Below are 24,115 nucleotides of genomic sequence, written 5' to 3' on the forward strand. Positions count from 1 at the left end.
AAATGTTTTTATAATCCCGTTATTGATTTTAAGTTGAACTTTTTTGCATTTTTCATTAAAACAGAATATAATTGGATGTTTCCCTCGAGAAACGTGAAGCGAATCCCATCCATTGACAATAAAAGTCCATTTATAGTCACCAATGCCTTTGTCTGCCTTATTACTCGCTTTAAATGTTTTTATAATCTCATTATTGATTTTAAGTTTAATTTTTTTACATTTTTTGTTAAAACATATTATAATTGGATGTTTTCTTCGGGTAACGTGAAGCGAATCCCATCCATTGACAAGAAAAGTCCATTTATAGTCACCAATGCCTCTGAAAGCCTTATTACTCGCTTTAAATGGTTTTATAATCTCGTTATTGATTTTAAGTTGAATTTTTTTGCATTTTTCCTCAAAACAGATTATAATTGGATGTTTCCCTCGAGAAACGTGAGGTGAATCCCATCGATTGACAAGAAAATTCCATTTATAGTCACCAATGCCTTTGTAAGCCTTATTACTCGCTTTAAATGTTTTTATAATCCCGTTTTTCATTTTAAGTTGAACTTTTTTGCATTTTTCGTTAAACCAGATTATAATTGGATGTTTCCCTCAGGAAACGTGAAGCGACTCCCATCCATTGACAAGAAAAGTCCATTTATAGTCACCAATGCCTTTGTAAACCTTATTACTCGCTTTAAATGGTTTTATAATCTCATTATTGATCTTAAATTGACTTTTTTTGAATTTTTTGTTAAAACAGATTATAATTGGATGTTTCCCTCGGGAAACGTGAAGCAAATCCCATCCATTCAAGACAAAAGTCCATTTATAGTCACCAATGCCTTTGTAAGCCTTATTACTCGCTTTAAATGTTTTTATAATCCCGTTATTGATTTTAAGTTGAACTTTTTTGCATTTTTTGTTAAAACAGATTATAATAGGATGTTTCCCTCGAGAAACGTGAAGCGAATCCCATCCATTGACAAGAAAAGTCCATTTATAGTCACCAATGCCTTTGTAAGCCTTATTACTCGCTTTAAATGTTTTTATAATCCCGTTATTGATTTTAAGTTGAACTTTTTTGCATTTTTCATTAAAATAGAATATAATTGGATGTTTCCCTCGAGAAACGTGAAGCAAATCCCATCCATTGACAATAAAAGTCCATTTATAGTCACCAATGCCTTTGTAAGCCTTATTACTCGCTTTAAATGTTTTTATAATCTCTCTATTGATTTTAAGTTTAATTTTTTTACATTTTTTGTTAAAACAGATTATAATTGGATGTTTTCTTCGGGTAACGTGAAGCGAATCCCATCCATTGACAAGAAAAGTCCATTTATAGTCACCAATGCCTTTGAAAGCCTTATTACTCGCTTTAAATGGTTTTATAATCTCGTTATTGATTTTAAGTTGAATTTTTTTGCATTTTTCCTCAAAACAGATTATAATTGGATGTTTCCCTCGAGAAACGTGAGGTGAATCCCATCCATTGACAAGAAAATTCCATTTATAGTCACCAATGCCTTTGTAAGCCTTATTACTCGCTTTAAATGTTTTTATAATCTCATTATTGATTTTAAGTTGAATATTTTTACATTTTTTGTTAAAACAGATTATAATTGGATGTTTCCTTCAGGTAACGTGAAGCGAATCCCTTCCATTGGCAAGAAAAGTCCATTTATAGTCACCAATGCCTTTGTAAGCCTTATTACTCGCTTTAAATGGTTATATAATCTCATTATTGATTTTAAGTTGAATTTTTTTGAATTTTTTGTTAAAACAGATTATAATTGGATGTTTCCCTCGGGAAACGTGAAGTGAATCCCATCCATTGACAAAAAAAGTCCGTTTATAGTCACCAATAACTTTGAAAGCCTCATTACTCGCTTTAAATGGTTTTATAATCTCGTTATTGATTTTAAGTTGAACTTTTTTGCATTTTTCGTTAAAACAGATTATAATTGGATGTTTCCCTCGGGAAACGTGATGCGAATCCCATCCATTGACAAGAAAAGTCCATTTATAGTCACCAATGCCTTTGTAAGCCTTATTACTCGCTTTAAATGGTTTTATAATCTCATTATTGATTTTAAGTTTAATTTTTTTACATTTTTTGTTAAAACAGATTATAATTGGATGTTTCCTTCGGGTAACGTGAATCGAATCCCATCCATTGACAAGAAAAGTCCATTTATAGTCACCAATGCCTTTGGAAGCCTTATTACTCGCTTTAAATGGTTTTATAATCTCGTTATTGATTTTAAGTTGAATTTTTTTGCATTTTTCCTCAAAACAGATTATAATTGGATGTTTTCCTCGAGAAACGTGAGGTGAATCCCATCCATTGACAAGAAATTCCATTTATAGTCAGCAATGCCTTTGAAAGCCTTATTACTCGCTTTAAATGGTTTGATAATCTCATTATTGATGTTAAGTTTAATTTTTTTATAGTTTTTGTTAAAACAGATTATAATTGGATGTTTTCCTCAGGAAATGTGAAGCGAATCCCATCCATTGATAAGAAAAGTCCATTTATAGTCACCAATGCCTTTGTAAGCCTTATTACTCGCTTTAAATGGTTATATAATCTCATTATTGATTTGAAGTTGAATTTTTTTGAATTTTTTGTTAAAACAGATTATAATTGGATGTTTTCCTCGGGAAACGTGAAGCGAATCCCATCCATTGAGAAGAAAAGTCCATTTATAGTCACCAATGCCTTGGTAAGCCTTATTACTCGCTTTAAATGGTTATATAATCTCATTATTGATTTGAAGTTGAATTTTTTTGAATTTTTTGTTAAAACAGATTATAATTGGATGTTTTCCTCGGGAAACGTGAAGCGAATCCCATCCATTGACAAGAAAAGTCCATTTATAGTCACCAATGCCTTTGTAAGCCTTATTACTAGCTTTAAATGGTTTTATAATCTCATTATTGATTTTAAGTTTAATTTTTTTACATTTTTTGTTTAAACAGATTATAATTGGATGTTTCCCTCGAGAAACGTGAAGCGAATCCCATCCATTCAAGACAAAAGTCCATTTATAGTCACCAATGCCTTTGTAAGCCTTATTACTCGCTTTAAATATTTTTATAATCCCGTTTTTCATTTTAATTTGAACTTTTTTGCATTTTTCGTTAAACCAGATTATAATTGGATGTTTCCCTCGGGAAACGTGAAGCGAATCCCATCCATTGAGAAGAAAAGTCCATTTATAGTCACCAATGCCTTTGTAAACCTTATTACTCGCTTTAAATGGTTTTATAATCTCATTATTGATCTTAAATTGACTTTTTTTGAATTTTTTGTTAAAACAGATTATAATTGGATGTTTCCCTTGGGAAACGTGAAGTAAATCCCATCCATTCAAGACAAAAGTCCATTTATAGTCACCAATGCCTTTGTAAGCCTTATTACTCGCTTTAAATGTTTTTATAATCCCGTTATTGATTTTAAGTTGAACTTTTTTGCATTTTTTGTTAAAACAGATTATAATTTGATGTTTCCTTCGGGTAACGTGAAGCGAATCCCATCCATTGACAAGAAAAGTCCATTTATAGTCACCAATGCCTTTGTAAGCCTTATTACTCGCTTTAAATGTTTTTATAATCCCGTTATTGATTTTAAGTTGAACTTTTTTGCATTTTTCATTAAAACAGAATATAATTGGATGTTTCCCTCGAGAAACGTGAAGCGAATCCCATCCATTGACAATAAAAGTCCATTTATAGTCACCAATGCCTTTGTAAGCCTTATTACTCGCTTTAAATGTTTTTATAATCTCATTATTGATTTTAAGTTTAATTTTTTTACATTTTTTGTTAAAACAGATTATAATTGGATGTTTTCTTCGGGTAACGTGAAGCAAATCCCATCCATTGACAAGAAAAGTCCATTTATAGTCACCAATGCCCTTGAAAGCCTTATTACTCGCTTTAAATGGTTTTATAATCTCGTTATTGATTTTAAGTTGAATTTTTTTGCATTTTTCCTCAAAACAGATTATAATTGGATGTTTCCCTCGAGAAACGTGAGGTGAATCCCATCCATTGACAAGAAAATTCCATTTATAGTCACCAATGCCTTTGTAAGCCTTATTACTCGCTTTAAATGTTTTTATAATCTCGTTATTGATTTTAAGTTGAACTTTTTTGCATTTTTTGTTAAAACAGATTATAATTGGATGTTTCCTTCGGGTAACGTGAAGCGAATCCCATCCATTGACAAGAAAAGTCCATTTATAGTCACCAATGCCTTTGTAAGCCTTATTACTCGCTTTAAATGGTTATATAATCTCATTATTGATTTTAAGTTGAATTTTTTTGAATTTTTTGTTAAAACAGATTATAATTGGATGTTTCCCTCGGGAAACGTGAAGTGAATCCCATCCTTTGACAAAAAAAGTCCGTTTATAGTCACCAATACCTTTGAAAGCCTCATTACTCGCTTTAAATGGTTTTATAATCTCGTTATTGATTTTAAGTTGAACTTTTTTACATTTTTCGTTAAAACAGATTATAATTGGAGGTTTCCCTCGAGAAAAGTGATGCGAATCCCATCCATTGACAAGAAAAGTCCATTTATAGTCACCAATGCCTTTGTAAGCCTTATTACTCGCTTTAAATGGTTTTATAATCTCATTATTGATTTTAAGTTTAATTTTTTTACATTTTTTGTTAAAACAGATTATAATTGGATGTTTCCTTCGGGTAACGTGAAGCGAATCCCATCCATTGACAAGAAAAGTCCATTTATAGTCACCAATGCCTTTGGAAGCCTTATTACTCGCTTTAAATGGTTTTATAATCTCGTTATTGATTTTAAGTTGAATTTTTTTGCATTTTTCCTCAAAACAGATTATAATTGGATGTTTCCCTCGAGAAACGTGAGGTGAATCCCATCCATTGACAAGAAAATTCCATTTATAGTCAGCAATGCCTTTGAAAGCCTTATTACTCGCTTTAAATGGTTATATAATCTCATTATTGATTTGAAGTTGAATTTTTTTGAATTTTTTGTTAAAACAGATTATAATTGGATGTTTTCCTCGGGAAACGTGAAGCAAATCCCATCCATTCAAGACAAAAGTCCATTTATAGTCACCAATGCCTTTGTAAGCCTTATTACTCCCTTTAAATGTTTTTATAATCCCGTTATTGATTTTAAGTTGAACTTTTTTGTATTTTTTGTTAAAACAGATTATAATAGGATGTTTCCCTCGAGAAACGTGAAGCGAATCCCATCCATTGACAAGAAAAGTCCATTTATAGTCACCAATGCCTTTGTAAGCCTTATTACTCGCTTTAAATGTTTTTATAATCCCGTTATTGATTTTAAGTTGAACTTTTTTGCATTTTTCATTAAAACAGAATATAATTGGATGTTTCCCTCGAGAAACGTGAAGCGAATCCCATCCATTGACAATAAAAGTCCATTTATAGTCACCAATGCCTTTGTCTGCCTTATTACTCGCTTTAAATGTTTTTATAATCTCATTATTGATTTTAAGTTTAATTTTTTTACATTTTTTGTTAAAACATATTATAATTGGATGTTTTCTTCGGGTAACGTGAAGCGAATCCCATCCATTGACAAGAAAAGTCCATTTATAGTCACCAATGCCTCTGAAAGCCTTATTACTCGCTTTAAATGGTTTTATAATCTCGTTATTGATTTTAAGTTGAATTTTTTTGCATTTTTCCTCAAAACAGATTATAATTGGATGTTTCCCTCGAGAAACGTGAGGTGAATCCCATCGATTGACAAGAAAATTCCATTTATAGTCACCAATGCCTTTGTAAGCCTTATTACTCGCTTTAAATGTTTTTATAATCCCGTTTTTCATTTTAAGTTGAACTTTTTTGCATTTTTCGTTAAACCAGATTATAATTGGATGTTTCCCTCAGGAAACGTGAAGCGACTCCCATCCATTGACAAGAAAAGTCCATTTATAGTCACCAATGCCTTTGTAAACCTTATTACTCGCTTTAAATGGTTTTATAATCTCATTATTGATCTTAAATTGACTTTTTTTGAATTTTTTGTTAAAACAGATTATAATTGGATGTTTCCCTCGGGAAACGTGAAGCAAATCCCATCCATTCAAGACAAAAGTCCATTTATAGTCACCAATGCCTTTGTAAGCCTTATTACTCGCTTTAAATGTTTTTATAATCCCGTTATTGATTTTAAGTTGAACTTTTTTGCATTTTTTGTTAAAACAGATTATAATAGGATGTTTCCCTCGAGAAACGTGAAGCGAATCCCATCCATTGACAAGAAAAGTCCATTTATAGTCACCAATGCCTTTGTAAGCCTTATTACTCGCTTTAAATGTTTTTATAATCCCGTTATTGATTTTAAGTTGAACTTTTTTGCATTTTTCATTAAAATAGAATATAATTGGATGTTTCCCTCGAGAAACGTGAAGCAAATCCCATCCATTGACAATAAAAGTCCATTTATAGTCACCAATGCCTTTGTAAGCCTTATTACTCGCTTTAAATGTTTTTATAATCTCTCTATTGATTTTAAGTTTAATTTTTTTACATTTTTTGTTAAAACAGATTATAATTGGATGTTTTCTTCGGGTAACGTGAAGCGAATCCCATCCATTGACAAGAAAAGTCCATTTATAGTCACCAATGCCTTTGAAAGCCTTATTACTCGCTTTAATTGGTTTTATAATCTCGTTATTGATTTTAAGTTGAATTTTTTTGCATTTTTCCTCAAAACAGATTATAATTGGATGTTTCCCTCGAGAAACGTGAGGTGAATCCCATCCATTGACAAGAAAATTCCATTTATAGTCACCAATGCCTTTGTAAGCCTTATTACTCGCTTTAAATGTTTTTATAATCTCATTATTGATTTTAAGTTGAATATTTTTACATTTTTTGTTAAAACAGATTATAATTGGATGTTTCCTTCGGGTAACGTGAAGCGAATCCCTTCCATTGACAAGAAAAGTCCATTTATAGTCACCAATGCCTTTGTAAGCCTTATTACTCGCTTTAAATGGTTATATAATCTCATTATTGATTTTAAGTTGAATTTTTTTGAATTTTTTGTTAAAACAGATTATAATTGGATGTTTCCCTCGGGAAACGTGAAGTGAATCCCATCCATTGACAAAAAAAGTCCGTTTATAGTCACCAATACCTTTGAAAGCCTCATTACTCGCTTTAAATGGTTTTATAATCTCGTTATTGATTTTAAGTTGAACTTTTTTGCATTTTTCGTTAAAACAGATTATAATTGGATGTTTCCCTCGGGAAACGTGATGCGAATCCCATCCATTGACAAGAAAAGTCCATTTATAGTCACCAATGCCTTTGTAAGCCTTATTACTCGCTTTAAATGGTTTTATAATCTCATTATTGATTTTAAGTTTAATTTTTTTACATTTTTTGTTAAAACAGATTATAATTGGATGTTTCCTTCGGGTAACGTGAAGCGAATCCCATCCATTGACAAGAAAAGTCCATTTATAGTCACCAATGCCTTTGGAAGCCTTATTACTCGCTTTAAATGGTTTTATAATCTCGTTATTGATTTTAAGTTGAATTTTTTTGCATTTTTCCTCAAAACAGATTATAATTGGATGTTTCCCTCGAGAAACGTGAGGTGAATCCCATCCATTGACAAGAAATTCCATTTATAGTCAGCAATGCCTTTGAAAGCCTTATTACTCGCTTTAAATGGTTTGATAATCTCATTATTGATGTTAAGTTTAATTTTTTTATAGTTTTTGTTAAAACAGATTATAATTGGATGTTTTCCTCGGGAAATGTGAAGCGAATCCCATCCATTGATAAGAAAAGTCCATTTATAGTCACCAATGCCTTTGTAAGCCTTATTACTCGCTTTAAATGGTTATATAATCTCATTATTGATTTGAAGTTGAATTTTTTTGAATTTTTTGTTAAAACAGATTATAATTGGATGTTTTCCTCGAGAAACGTGAAGCGAATCCCATCCATTGAGAAGAAAAGTCCATTTATAGTCACCAATGCCTTGGTAAGCCTTATTACTCGCTTTAAATGGTTATATAATCTCATTATTGATTTCAAGTTGAATTTTTTTGAATTTTTTGTTAAAACAGATTATAATTGGATGTTTTCCTCGGGAAACGTGAAGCGAATCCCATCCATTGACAAGAAAAGTCCATTTATAGTCACCAATGCCTTTGTAAGCCTTATTACTAGCTTTAAATGGTTTTATAATCTCATTATTGATTTTAAGTTTAATTTTTTTACATTTTTTGTTTAAACAGATTATAATTGGATGTTTCCCTCGAGAAACGTGAAGCGAATCCCATCCATTCAAGACAAAAGTCCATTTATAGTCACGAATGCCTTTGTAAGCCTTATTACTCGCTTTAAATATTTTTATAATCCCGTTTTTCATTTTAAGTTGAACTTTTTTGCATTTTTCGTTAAACCAGATTATAATTGGATGTTTCCCTCGGGAAACGTGAAGCGAATCCCATCCATTGAGAAGAAAAGTCCATTTATAGTCACCAATGCCTTTGTAAACCTTATTACTCGCTTTAAATGGTTTTATAATCTCATTATTGATCTTAAATTGACTTTTTTTGAATTTTTTGTTAAAACAGATTATAATTGGATGTTTCCCTTGGGAAACGTGAAGTAAATCCCATCCATTCAAGACAAAAGTCCATTTATAGTCACCAATGCCTTTGTAAGCCTTATTACTCGCTTTAAATGTTTTTATAATCCCGTTATTGATTTTAAGTTGAACTTTTTTGCATTTTTTGTTAAAACAGATTATAATTTGATGTTTCCTTCGGGTAACGTGAAGCGAATCCCATCCATTGACAAGAAAAGTCCATTTATAGTCACCAATGCCTTTGTAAGCCTTATTACTCGCTTTAAATGTTTTTATAATCCCGTTATTGATTTTAAGTTGAACTTTTTTGCATTTTTCATTAAAACAGAATATAATTGGATGTTTCCCTCGAGAAACGTGAAGCGAATCCCATCCATTGACAATAAAAGTCCATTTATAGTCACCAATGCCTTTGTAAGCCTTATTACTCGCTTTAAATGTTTTTATAATCTCATTATTGATTTTAAGTTTAATTTTTTTACATTTTTTGTTAAAACAGATTATAATTGGATGTTTTCTTCGGGTAACGTGAAGCAAATCCCATCCATTGACAAGAAAAGTCCATTTATAGTCACCAATGCCCTTGAAAGCCTTATTACTCGCTTTAAATGGTTTTATAATCTCGTTATTGATTTTAAGTTGAATTTTTTTGCATTTTTCCTCAAAACAGATTATAATTGGATGTTTCCCTCGAGAAACGTGAGGTGAATCCCATCCATTGACAAGAAAATTCCATTTATAGTCACCAATGCCTTTGTAAGCCTTATTACTCGCTTTAAATGTTTTTATAATCTCGTTATTGATTTTAAGTTGAACTTTTTTGCATTTTTTGTTAAAACAGATTATAATTGGATGTTTCCTTCGGGTAACGTGAAGCGAATCCCATCCATTGACAAGAAAAGTCCATTTATAGTCACCAATGCCTTTGTAAGCCTTATTACTCGCTTTAAATGGTTATATAATCTCATTATTGATTTTAAGTTGAATTTTTTTGAATTTTTTGTTAAAACAGATTATAATTGGATGTTTCCCTCGGGAAACGTGAAGTGAATCCCATCCATTGACAAAAAAAGTCCGTTTATAGTCACCAATACCTTTGAAAGCCTCATTACTCGCTTTAAATGGTTTTATAATCTCGTTATTGATTTTAAGTTGAACTTTTTTACATTTTTCGTTAAAACAGATTATAATTGGAGGTTTCCCTCGAGAAAAGTGATGCGAATCCCATCCATTGACAAGAAAAGTCCATTTATAGTCACCAATGCCTTTGTAAGCCTTATTACTCGCTTTAAATGGTTTTATAATCTCATTATTGATTTTAAGTTTAATTTTTTTACATTTTTTGTTAAAACAGATTATAATTGGATGTTTCCTTCGGGTAACGTGAAGCGAATCCCATCCATTGACAAGAAAAGTCCATTTATAGTCACCAATGCCTTTGGAAGCCTTATTACTCGCTTTAAATGGTTTTATAATCTCGTTATTGATTTTAAGTTGAATTTTTTTGCATTTTTCCTCAAAACAGATTATAATTGGATGTTTCCCTCGAGAAACGTGAGGTGAATCCCATCCATTGACAAGAAAATTCCATTTATAGTCAGCAATGCCTTTGAAAGCCTTATTACTCGCTTTAAATGGTTATATAATCTCATTATTGATTTGAAGTTGAATTTTTTTGAATTTTTTGTTAAAACAGATTATAATTGGATGTTTTCCTCGGGAAACGTGAAGCGAATCCCATCCATTGACAAGAAAAGTCCATTTATAGTCACCAATGCCTTTGTAAGCCTTATTACTAGCTTTAAATGGTTTTATAATCTCATTATTGATTTTAAGTTTAATTTTTTTACATTTTTTGTTTAAACAGATTATAATTGGATGTTTCCCTCGAGAAACGTGAAGCGAATCCCATCCATTGAAGACAAAAGTCCATTTATAGTCACCAATGCCTTTGTAAGCCTTATTACTCGCTTTAAATATTTTTATAATCCCGTTTTTCATTTTAAGTTGAACTTTTTTACATTTTTCGTTAAACCAGATTATAATTGGATGTTTCCCTCGGGAAACGTGAAGCGAATCCCATCCATTGACAAGAAAAGTCCATTTATAGTCACCAATGCCTTTGTAAACCTTATTACTCGCTTTAAATGGTTTTATAATCTCATTATTGATCTTAAATTGACTTTTTTTGAATTTTTTGTTAAAACAGATTATAATTGGATGTTTCCCTCGGGAAACGTGAAGCAAATCCCATCCATTCAAGACAAAAGTCCATTTATAGTCACCAATGCCTTTGTAAGCCTTATTACTCGCTTTAAATGTTTTTATAATCCCGTTATTGATTTTAAGTTGAACTTTTTTGCATTTTTCGTTAAAACAGATTATAATAGGATGTTTCCCTCGAGAAACGTGAAGCGAATCCCATCCATTGACAATAAAAGTCCATTTATAGTCACCAATGCCTTTGTAAGCCTTATTACTCGCTTTAAATGTTTTTATAATCTCATTATTGATTTTAAGTTTAATTTTTTTACATTTTTTGTTAAAACAGATTATAATTGGATGTTTTCTTCGGGTAACGTGAAGCGAATCCCATCCATTGACAAGAAAAGTCCATTTATAGTCACCAATGCCGTTGTAAGCCTTTTTACTCGCTTTAAATGGTTTTATAATCTCGTTATTGATTTTAAGTTGAATTTTTTTGCATTTTTCCTCAAAACAGATTATAATTGGATGTTTTCCTCGAGAAACGTGAGGTGAATCCCATCCATTGACAAGAAAATTTCATTTATAGTCATCAATGCCTTTGTAAGCCTTATTACTCGCTTTAAATGTTTTTATAATCTCATTATTGATTTTAAGTTGAATTTTTTTACATTTTTTGTTAAAACAGATTATAATAGGATGTTTCCCTCGAGAAACGTGAAGCGAATCCCATCCATTGACAAGAAAAGTCCATTTATAGTCACCAATGCCTTTGTAAACCTTATTACTCGCTTTAATAGGTTTTATAATCTCATTATTGATCTTAAATTGACTTTTTTTGAATTTTTTGTTAAAACAGATTATAATTGGATGTTTCCCTCGGGAAACGTGAAGCAAATCCCATCCATTCAAGACAAAAGTCCATTTATAGTCACCAATGCCTTTGTAAGCCTTATTACTCGCTTTAAATGTTTTTATAATCCCGTTATTGATTTTAAGTTGAACTTTTTTGCATTTTTCGTTAAAACAGATTATAATAGGATGTTTCCCTCGAGAAACGTGAAGCGAATCCCATCCATTGACAATAAAAGTCCATTTATAGTCACCAATGCCTTTGTAAGCCTTATTACTCGCTTTGAATGTTTTTATAATCTCATTATTGATTTTAAGTTTAATTTTTTTACATTTTTTGTTAAAACAGATTATAATTGGATGTTTTCTTCGGGTAACGTGAAGCGAATCCCATCCATTGACAAGAAAAGTCCATTTATAGTCACCAATGCCATTGTAAGCCTTTTTACTCGCTTTAAATGGTTTTATAGTCTCGTTATTGATTTTAAGTTGAATTTTTTTGCATTTTTCCTCAAAACAGATTATAATTGGATGTTTTCCTCGAGAAACGTGAGGTGAATCCCATCCATTGACAAGAAAATTTCATTTATAGTCATCAATGCCTTTGTAAGCCTTATTACTCGCTTTAAAAGTTTTTATAATCTCATTATTGATTTTAAGTTGAATTTTGTTACATTTTTTGTTAAAACAGATTATAATTGGATGTTTTCTTCGGGTAACGTGAAGCGAATCCCATCCATTGACAAGAAAAGTCCATTTATAGTCACCAATGCCTTTGAAAGCCTTATTACTCGCTTTAAATGGTTTTATAATCTCGCTATTGATTTTAAGTTGAATTTTTTTGCATTTTTGCTCAAAACAGATTATAATTGGATGTTTCCCTCGAGAAACGTGAGGTGAATCCCATCCATTGACAAGAAAATTTCATTTATAGTCACCAATGCCTTTGTAAGCCTTATTACTCGCTTTAAATGTTTTTATAATCTCATTATTGATTTTAAGTTGAATTTTTTTACATTTTTTGTTAAAACAGATTATAATAGGATGTTTCCCTCGAGAAACGTGAAGCGAATCCCATCCATTGACAAGAAAAGTCCATTTATAGTCAGCAATGCCTTTGTAAGCCTTATTACTCGCTTTAAATGTTTTTATAATCCCGTTATTGATTTTAAGTTGAACTTTTTTGCATTTTTCATTAAAACAGAATATAATTGGATGTTTTCCTCGAGAAACGTGAAGCGAATCCCATCCATTGACAATAAAAGTCCATTTATAGTCACCAATGCCTTTGTAAGCCTTATTACTCGCTTTAAATGTTTTTATAATCTCATTATTGATTTTAAGTTTAATTTTTTTACATTTTTTGTTAAAACAGATTATAATTGGATGTTTTCCTCGGGAAACGTGAAGCGAATCCCATCCATTGACAAGAAAAGTCTATTTATAGTCACCAATGCCTTTGTAAGCCTTATTACTAGCTTTAAATGGTTTTATAATCTCATTATTGATTTTAAGTTTAATTTTTTTACATTTTTTGTTTAAACAGATTATAATTGGATGTTTCCCTCGAGAAACGTGAAGCGAATCCCATCCATTGACAAGAAAAGTCCATTTATAGTCACCAATGCCTTTGTAAGCCTTATTACTCGCTTTAAATGTTTTTATAATCCCGTTTTTCATTTTAAGTTGAACTTTTTTGCATTTTTCGTTAAACCAGATTATAATTGGATGTTTCTCTCGGGAAACGTAAAGCGAATCCCATCCATTGACAAGAAAAGTCCATTTATAGTCACCAATGCCTTTGTAAACCTTATTACTCGCTTTAAATGGTTTTATAATCTCATTATTGATCTTAAATTGACTTTTTTTGAATTTTTTGTTAAAACAGATTATAATTGGATGTTTCCCTCGGGAAACGTGAAGCAAATCCCATCCATTCAAGACAAAAGTCCATTTATAGTCACCAATGCCTTTGTAAGCCTTATTACTCCCTTTAAATGTTTTTATAATCCCGTTATTGATTTTAAGTTGAACTTTTTTGTATTTTTTGTTAAAACAGATTATAATAGGATGTTTCCCTCGAGAAACGTGAAGCGAATCCCATCCATTGACAAGAAAAGTCCATTTATAGTCACCAATGCCTTTGTAAGCCTTATTACTCGCTTTAAATGTTTTTATAATCCCGTTATTGATTTTAAGTTGAACTTTTTTGCATTTTTCATTAAAACAGAATATAATTGGATGTTTCCCTCGAGAAACGTGAAGCGAATCCCATCCATTGACAATAAAAGTCCATTTATAGTCACCAATGCCTTTGTCTGCCTTATTACTCGCTTTAAATGTTTTTATAATCTCATTATTGATTTTAAGTTTAATTTTTTTACATTTTTTGTTAAAACATATTATAATTGGATGTTTTCTTCGGGTAACGTGAAGCGAATCCCATCCATTGACAAGAAAAGTCCATTTATAGTCACCAATGCCTCTAAAAGCCTTATTACTCGCTTTAAATGGTTTTATAATCTCGTTATTGATTTTAAGTTGAATTTTTTTGCATTTTTCCTCAAAACAGATTATAATTGGATGTTTCCCTCGAGAAACGTGAGGTGAATCCCATCGATTGACAAGAAAATTCCTTTTATAGTCACCAATGCCTTTGTAAGCCTTATTACTCGCTTTAAATGTTTTTATAATCCCGTTTTTCATTTTAAGTTGAACTTTTTTGCATTTTTCGTTAAACCAGATTATAATTGGATGTTTCCCTCAGGAAACGTGAAGCGACTCCCATCCATTGACAAGAAAAGTCCATTTATAGTCACCAATGCCTTTGTAAACCTTATTACTCGCTTTAAATGGTTTTATAATCTCATTATTGATCTTAAATTGACTTTTTTTGAATTTTTTGTTAAAACAGATTATAATTGGATGTTTCCCTCGGGAAACGTGAAGCAAATCCCATCCATTCAAGACAAAAGTCCATTTATAGTCACCAATGCCTTTGTAAGCCTTATTACTCGCTTTAAATGTTTTTATAATCCCGTTATTGATTTTAAGTTGAACTTTTTTGCATTTTTTGTTAAAACAGATTATAATAGGATGTTTCCCTCGAGAAACGTGAAGCGAATCCCATCCATTGACAAGAAAAGTCCATTTATAGTCACCAATGCCTTTGTAAGCCTTATTACTCGCTTTAAATGTTTTTATAATCCCGTTATTGATTTTAAGTTGAACTTTTTTGCATTTTTCATTAAAATAGAGTATAATTGGATGTTTCCCTCGAGAAACGTGAAGCGAATCCCATCCATTGACAATAAAAGTCCATTTATAGTCACCAATGCCTTTGTAAGCCTTATTACTCGCTTTAAATATTTTTATAATCTCTCTATTGATTTTAAGTTTAATTTTTTTACATTTTTTGTTAAAACAGATTATAATTGGATGTTTTCTTCGGGTAACGTGAAGCGAATCCCATCCATTGACAAGAAAAGTCCATTTATAGTCACCAATGCCTTTGAAAGCCTTATTACTCGCTTTAAATGGTTTTATAATCTCGTTATTGATTTTAAGTTGAATTTTTTTGCATTTTTCCTCAAAACAGATTATAATTGGATGTTTCCCTTGAGAAACGTGAGGTGAATCCCATCCATTGACAAGAAAATTCCATTTATAGTCACCAATGCCTTTGTAAGCCTTATTACTCGCTTTAAATGTTTTTATAATCTCATTATTGATTTTAAGTTGAATATTTTTACATTTTTTGTTAAAACAGATTATAATTGGATGTTTCCTTCGGGTAACGTGAAGCGAATCCCATCCATTGACAAGAAAAGTCCATTTATAGTCACCAATGCCTTTGTAAGCCTTATTACTCGCTTTAAATGGTTATATAATCTCATTATTGATTTTAAGTTGAATTTTTTTGAATTTTTTGTTAAAACAGATTATAATTGGATGTTTCCCTCGGGAAACGTGAAGTGAATCCCATCCATTGACAAAAAAAGTCCGTTTATAGTCACCAATACCTTTGAAAGCCTCATTACTCGCTTTAAATGGTTTTATAATCTCGTTATTGATTTTAAGTTGAACTTTTTTGCATTTTTCGTTAAAACAGATTATAATTGGATGTTTCCCTCGGGAAACGTGATGCGAATCCCATCCATTGACAAGAAAAGTCCATTTATAGTCACCAATGCCTTTGTAAGCCTTATTACTCGCTTTAAATGGTTTTATAATCTCATTATTGATTTTAAGTTTAATTTTTTTACATTTTTTGTTAAAACAGATTATAATTGGATGTTTCCTTCGGGTAACGTGAAGCGAATCCCATCCATTGACAAGAAAAGTCCATTTATAGTCACCAATGCCTTTGGAAGCCTTATTACTCGCTTTAAATGGTTTTATAATCTCGTTATTCATTTTAAGTTGAATTTTTTTGCATTTTTCCTCAAAACAGATTATAATTGGATGTTTCCCTCGAGAAACGTGAGGTGAATCCCATCCATTGACAAGAAATTCCATTTATAGTCAGCAATGCCTTTGAAAGCCTTATTACTCGCTTTAAATGGTTTGATAATCTCATTATTGATGTTAAGTTTAATTTTTTTATAGTTTTTGTTAAAACAGATTATAATTGGATGTTTTCCTCGGGAAATGTGAAGCGAATCCCATCCATTGATAAGAAAAGTCCATTTATAGTCACCAATGCCTTTGTAAGCCTTATTACTCGCTTTAAATGGTTATATAATCTCATTATTGATTTGAAGTTGAATTTTTTTGAATTTTTTGTTAAAACAGATTATAATTGGATGTTTTCCTCGGGAAACGTGAAGCGAATCCCATCCATTGAGAAGAAAAGTCCATTTATAGTCACCAATGCCTTGGTAAGCCTTATTACTCGCTTTAAATGGTTATATAATCTCATTATTGATTTGAAGTTGAATTTTTTTGAATTTTTTGTTAAAACAGATTATAATTGGATGTTTTCCTCGGGAAACGTGAAGCGAATCCCATCCATTGACAAGAAAAGTCCATTTATAGTCACCAATGCCTTTGTAAGCCTTATTACTAGCTTTAAATGGTTTTATAATCTCATTATTGATTTTAAGTTTAATTTTTTTACATTTTTTGTTTAAACAGATTATAATTGGATGTTTCCCTCGAGAAACGTGAAGCGAATCCCATCCATTCAAGACAAAAGTCCATTTATAGTCACCAATGCCTTTGTAAGCCTTATTACTCGCTTTAAATATTTTTATAATCCCGTTTTTCATTTTAAGTTGAACTTTTTTGCATTTTTCGTTAAACCAGATTATAATTGGATGTTTCCCTCGGGAAACGTGAAGCGAATCCCATCCATTGAGAAGAAAAGTCCATTTATAGTCACCAATGCCTTTGTAAACCTTATTACTCGCTTTAAATGGTTTTATAATCTCATTATTGATCTTAAATTGACTTTTTTTGAATTTTTTGTTAAAACAGATTATAATTGGATGTTTCCCTTGGGAAACGTGAAGTAAATCCCATCCATTCAAGACAAAAGTCCATTTATAGTCACCAATGCCTTTGTAAGCCTTATTACTCGCTTTAAATGTTTTTATAATCCCGTTATTGATTTTAAGTTGAACTTTTTTGCATTTTTCATTAAAACATAATATAATTGGATGTTTCCCTCGAGAAACGTGAAGCGAATCCCATCCATTGAAAAGAAAAGTCCATTTATAGTCACCAATGCCTTTGTAAGCCTTATTACTCGCTTTAAATGTTTTTATAATCCCGTTATTGATTTTAAGTTGAACTTTTTTGCATTTTTCATTAAAACAGAATATAATTGGATGTTTCCCTCGAGAAACGTGAAGCGAATCCCATCCATTGACAATAAAAGTCCATTTATAGTCACCAATGCCTTTGTAAGCCTTATTACTCGCTTTAAATGTTTTTATAATCTCATTATTGATTTTAAGTTTAATTTTTTTACATTTTTTGTTAAAACAGATTATAATTGGATGTTTTCTTCGGGTAACGTGAAGCGAATCCCATCCATTGACAAGAAAAGTCCATTTATAGTCACCAATGCCCTTGAAAGCCTTATTACTCGCTTTAAATGGTTTTATAATCTCGTTATTGATTTTAAGTTGAATTTTTTTGCATTTTTCCTCAAAACAGATTATAATTGGATGTTTTCCTCGAGAAACGTGAGGTGAATCCCATCCATTGACAAGAAAATTCCATTTATAGTCACCAATGCCTTTGTAAGCCTTATTACTCGCTTTAAATGTTTTTATAATCTCATTATTGATTTTAAATTGAACTTTTTTACATTTTTCGTTAAAACAGATTATAATTGGAGGTTTCCCTCGAGAAAAGTGATGCGAATCCCATCCATTGACAAGAAAAGTCCATTTATAGTCACCAATGCCTTTGTAAGCCTTATTACTCGCTTTAAATGGTTTTATAATCTCATTATTGATTTTAAGTTTAATTTTTTTACATTTTTTGTTAAAACAGATTATAATTGGATGTTTCCTTCGGGTAACGTGAAGCGAATCCCATCCATTGACAAGAAAAGTCCATTTATAGTCACCAATGCCTTTGGAAGCCTTATTACTCGCTTTAAATGGTTTTATAATCTCGTTATTGATTTTAAGTTGAATTTTTTTGCATTTTTCCTCAAAACAGATTATAATTGGATGTTTCCCTCGAGAAACGTGAGGTGAATCCCATCCATTGACAAGAAAATTCCATTTATAGTCAGCAATGCCTTTGAAAGCCTTATTACTCGCTTTAAATGGTTATATAATCTCATTATTGATTTGAAGTTGAATTTTTTTGAATTTTTTGTTAAAACAGATTATAATTGGATGTTTTCCTCGGGAAACGTGAAGCGAATCCCATCCATTGACAAGAAAAGTCCATTTATAGTCACCAATGCCTTTGTAAGCCTTATTACTAGCTTTAAATGGTTTTATAATCTCATTATTGATTTTAAGTTTAATTTTTTTACATTTTTTGTTTAAACAGATTATAATTGGATGTTTCCCTCGAGAAACGTGAAGCGAATCCCATCCATTCAAGACAAAAGTCCATTTATAGTCACCAATGCCTTTGTAAGCCTTATTACTCGCTTTAAATATTTTTATAATCCCGTTTTTCATTTTAAGTTGAACTTTTTTACATTTTTCGTTAAACCAGATTATAATTGGATGTTTCCCTCGGGAAACGTGAAGCGAATCCCATCCATTGACAAGAAAAGTCCATTTATAGTCACCAATGCCTTTGTAAACCTTATTACTCGCTTTAAATGGTTTTATAATCTCATTATTGATCTTAAATTGACTTTTTTTGAATTTTTTGTTAAAACAGATTATAATTGGATGTTTCCCTCGGGAAACGTGAAGCAAATCCCATCCATTCAAGACAAAAGTCCATTTATAGTCACCAATGCCTTTGTAAGCCTTATTACTCGCTTTAAATGTTTTTATAATCCCGTTATTGATTTTAAGTTGAACTTTTTTGCATTTTTCGTTAAAACAGATTATAATAGGATGTTTCCCTCGAGAAACGTGAAGCGAATCCCATCCATTGACAATAAAAGTCCATTTATAGTCACCAATGCCTTTGTAAGCCTTATTACTCGCTTTAAATGTTTTTATAATCTCATTATTGATTTTAAGTTTAATTTTTTTACATTTTTTGTTAAAACAGATTATAATTGGATGTTTTCTTCGGGTAACGTGAAGCGAATCCCATCCATTGACAAGAAAAGTCCATTTATAGTCACCAATGCCGTTGTAAGCCTTTTTACTCGCTTTAAATGGTTTTATAATCTCGTTATTGATTTTAAGTTGAATTTTTTTGCATTTTTCCTCAAAACAGATTATAATTGGATGTTTTCCTCGAGAAACGTGAGGTGAATCCCATCCATTGACAAGAAAATTTCATTTATAGTCATCAATGCCTTTGTAAGCCTTATTACTCGCTTTAAATGTTTTTATAATCTCATTATTGATTTTAAGTTGAATTTTTTTACATTTTTTGTTAAAACAGATTATAATAGGATGTTTCCCTCGAGAAACGTGAAGCGAATCCCATCCATTGACAAGAAAAGTCCATTTATAGTCACCAATGCCTTTGTAAACCTTATTACTCGCTTTAAATGGTTTTATAATCTCATTATTGATCTTAAATTGACTTTTTTTGAATTTTTTGTTAAAACAGATTATAATTGGATGTTTCCCTCGGGAAACGTGAAGCAAATCCCATCCATTCAAGACAAAAGTCCATTTATAGTCACCAATGCCTTTGTAAGCCTTATTACTCGCTTTAAATGTTTTTATAATCCCGTTATTGATTTTAAGTTGAACTTTTTTGCATTTTTCGTTAAAACAGATTATAATAGGATGTTTCCCTCGAGAAACGTGAAGCGAATCCCATCCATTGACAATAAAAGTCCATTTATAGTCACCAATGCCTTTGTAAGCCTTATTACTCGCTTTAAATGTTTTTATAATCTCATTATTGATTTTAAGTTTAATTTTTTTACATTTTTTGTTAAAACAGATTATAATTGGATGTTTTCTTCGGGTAACGTGAAGCGAATCCCATCCATTGACAAGAAAAGTCCATTTATAGTCACCAATGCCGTTGTAAGCCTTTTTACTCGCTTTAAATGGTTTTATAGTCTCGTTATTGATTTTAAGTTGAATTTTTTTGCATTTTTCCTCAAAAAAGATTATAATTGGATGTTTTCCTCGAGAAACGTGAGGTGAATCCCATCCATTGACAAGAAAATTTCATTTATAGTCATCAATGCCTTTGTAAGCCTTATTACTCGCTTTAAAAGTTTTTATAATCTCATTATTGATTTTAAGTTGAATTTTGTTACATTTTTTGTTAAAACAGATTATAATTGGATGTTTTCTTCGGGTAACGTGAAGCGAATCCCATCCATTGACAAGAAAAGTCCATTTATAGTCACCAATGCCTTTGAAAGCCTTATTACTCGCTTTAAATGGTTTTATAATCTCGCTATTGATTTTAAGTTGAATTTTTTTGCATTTTTGCTCAAAACAGATTATAATTGGATGTTTCCCTCGAGAAACGTGATGTGAATCCCATCCATTGACAAGAAAATTTCATTTATAGTCACCAATGCCTTTGTAAGCCTTATTACTCGCTTTAAATGTTTTTATAATCTCATTATTGATTTTAAGTTGAATTTTTTTACATTTTTTGTTAAAACAGATTATAATAGGATGTTTCCCTCGAGAAACGTGAAGCGAATCCCATCCATTGACAAGAAAAGTCCATTTATAGTCAGCAATGCCTTTGTAAGCCTTATTACTCGCTTTAAATGTTTTTATAATCCCGTTATTGATTTTAAGTTGAACTTTTTTGCATTTTTCATTAAAACAGAATATAATTGGATGTTTTCCTCGAGAAACGTGAAGCGAATCCCATCCATTGACAATAAAAGTCCATTTATAGTCACCAATGCCTTTGTAAGCCTTATTACTCGCTTTAAATGTTTTTATAATCTCATTATTGATTTTAAGTTTAATTTTTTTACATTTTTTGTTAAAACAGATTATAATTGGATGTTTTCCTCGGGAAACGTGAAGCGAATCCCATCCATTGACAAGAAAAGTCTATTTATAGTCACCAATGCCTTTGTAAGCCTTATTACTAGCTTTAAATGGTTTTATAATCTCATTATTGATTTTAAGTTTAATTTTTTTACATTTTTTGTTTAAACAGATTATAATTGGATGTTTCCCTCGAGAAACGTGAAGCGAATCCCATCCATTCAAGACAAAAGTCCATTTATAGTCACCAATGCCTTTGTAAGCCTTATTACTCGCTTTAAATGTTTTTATAATCCCGTTTTTCATTTTAAGTTGAACTTTTTTGCATTTTTCGTTAAACCAGATTATAATTGGATGTTTCTCTCGGGAAACGTAAAGCGAATCCCATCCATTGACAAGAAAAGTCCATTTATAGTCACCAATGCCTTTGTAAACCTTATTACTCGCTTTAAATGGTTTTATAATCTCATTATTGATCTTAAATTGACTTTTTTTGAATTTTTTGTTAAAACAGATTATAATTGGATGTTTCCCTCGAGAAACGTGAAGCAAATCCCATCCATTCAAGACAAAAGTCCATTTATAGTCACCAATGCCTTTGTAAGCCTTATTACTCCCTTTAAATGTTTTTATAATCCCGTTATTGATTTTAAGTTGAACTTTTTTGTATTTTTTGTTAAAACAGATTATAATAGGATGTTTCCCTCGAGAAACGTGAAGCGAATCCCATCCATTGACAAGAAAAGTCCATTTATAGTCACCAATGCCTTTGTAAGCCTTATTACTCGCTTTAAATGTTTTTATAATCCCGTTATTGATTTTAAGTTGAACTTTTTTGCATTTTTCATTAAAACAGAATATAATTGGATGTTTCCCTCGAGAAACGTGAAGCGAATCCCATCCATTGACAATAAAAGTCCATTTATAGTCACCAATGCCTTTGTCTGCCTTATTACTCGCTTTAAATGTTTTTATAATCTCATTATTGATTTTAAGTTTAATTTTTTTACATTTTTTGTTAAAACAGATTATAATTGGATGTTTTCCTCGGGAAACGTGAAGCGAATCCCATCCATTGACAAGAAAAGTCTATTTATAGTCACCAATGCCTTTGTAAGCCTTATTACTAGCTTTAAATGGTTTTATAATCTCATTATTGATTTTAAGTTTAATTTTTTTACATTTTTTGTTTAAACAGATTATAATTGGATGTTTCCCTCGAGAAACGTGAAGCGAATCCCATCCATTGAAGACAAAAGTCCATTTATAGTCACCAATGCCTTTGTAAGCCTTATTACTCGCTTTAAATATTTTTATAATCCCGTTTTTCATTTTAAGTTGAACTTTTTTACATTTTTCGTTAAACCAGATTATAATTGGATGTTTCCCTCGGGAAACGTGAAGCGAATCCCATCCATTGACAAGAAAAGTCCATTTATAGTCACCAATGCCTTTGTAAACCTTATTACTCGCTTTAAATGGTTTTATAATCTCATTATTGATCTTAAATTGACTTTTTTTGAATTTTTTGTTAAAACAGATTATAATTGGATGTTTCCCTCGGGAAACGTGAAGCAAATCCCATCCATTCAAGACAAAAGTCCATTTATAGTCACCAATGCCTTTGTAAGCCTTATTACTCGCTTTAAATGTTTTTATAATCCCGTTATTGATTTTAAGTTGAACTTTTTTGCATTTTTCGTTAAAACAGATTATAATAGGATGTTTCCCTCGAGAAACGTGAAGCGAATCCCATCCATTGACAATAAAAGTCCATTTATAGTCACCAATGCCTTTGTAAGCCTTATTACTCGCTTTAAATGTTTTTATAATCTCATTATTGATTTTAAGTTTAATTTTTTTACATTTTTTGTTAAAACAGATTATAATTGGATGTTTTCTTCGGGTAACGTGAAGCGAATCCCATCCATTGACAAGAAAAGTCCATTTATAGTCACCAATGCCGTTGTAAGCCTTTTTACTCGCTTTAAATGGTTTTATAATCTCGTTATTGATTTTAAGTTGAATTTTTTTGCATTTTTCCTCAAAACAGATTATAATTGGATGTTTTCCTCGAGAAACGTGAGGTGAATCCCATCCATTGACAAGAAAATTTCATTTATAGTCATCAATGCCTTTGTAAGCCTTATTACTCGCTTTAAATGTTTTTATAATCTCATTATTGATTTTAAGTTGAATTTTTTTACATTTTTTGTTAAAACAGATTATAATAGGATGTTTCCCTCGAGAAACGTGAAGCGAATCCCATCCATTGACAAGAAAAGTCCATTTATAGTCACCAATGCCTTTGTAAACCTTATTACTCGCTTTAAATGGTTTTATAATCTCATTATTGATCTTAAATTGACTTTTTTTGAATTTTTTGTTAAAACAGATTATAATTGGATGTTTCCCTCGGGAAACGTGAAGCAAATCCCATCCATTCAAGACAAAAGTCCATTTATAGTCACCAATGCCTTTGTAAGCCTTATTACTCGCTTTAAATGTTTTTATAATCCCGTTATTGATTTTAAGTTGAACTTTTTTGCATTTTTCGTTAAAACAGATTATAATAGGATGTTTCCCTCGAGAAACGTGAAGCGAATCCCATCCATTGACAATAAAAGTCCATTTATAGTCACCAATGCCTTTGTAAGCCTTATTACTCGCTTTAAATGTTTTTATAATCTCATTATTGATTTTAAGTTTAATTTTTTTACATTTTTTGTTAAAACAGATTATAATTGGATGTTTTCTTCGGGTAACGTGAAGCGAATCCCATCCATTGACAAGAAAAGTCCATTTATAGTCACCAATGCCGTTGTAAGCCTTTTTACTCGCTTTAAATGGT

Source organism: Theobroma cacao, chromosome 9 (assembly GCF_053813885.1).
Source record: "Theobroma cacao isolate CCN51 chromosome 9, ASM5381388v1, whole genome shotgun sequence".
NCBI lineage: Eukaryota > Viridiplantae > Streptophyta > Magnoliopsida > Malvales > Malvaceae > Theobroma > Theobroma cacao.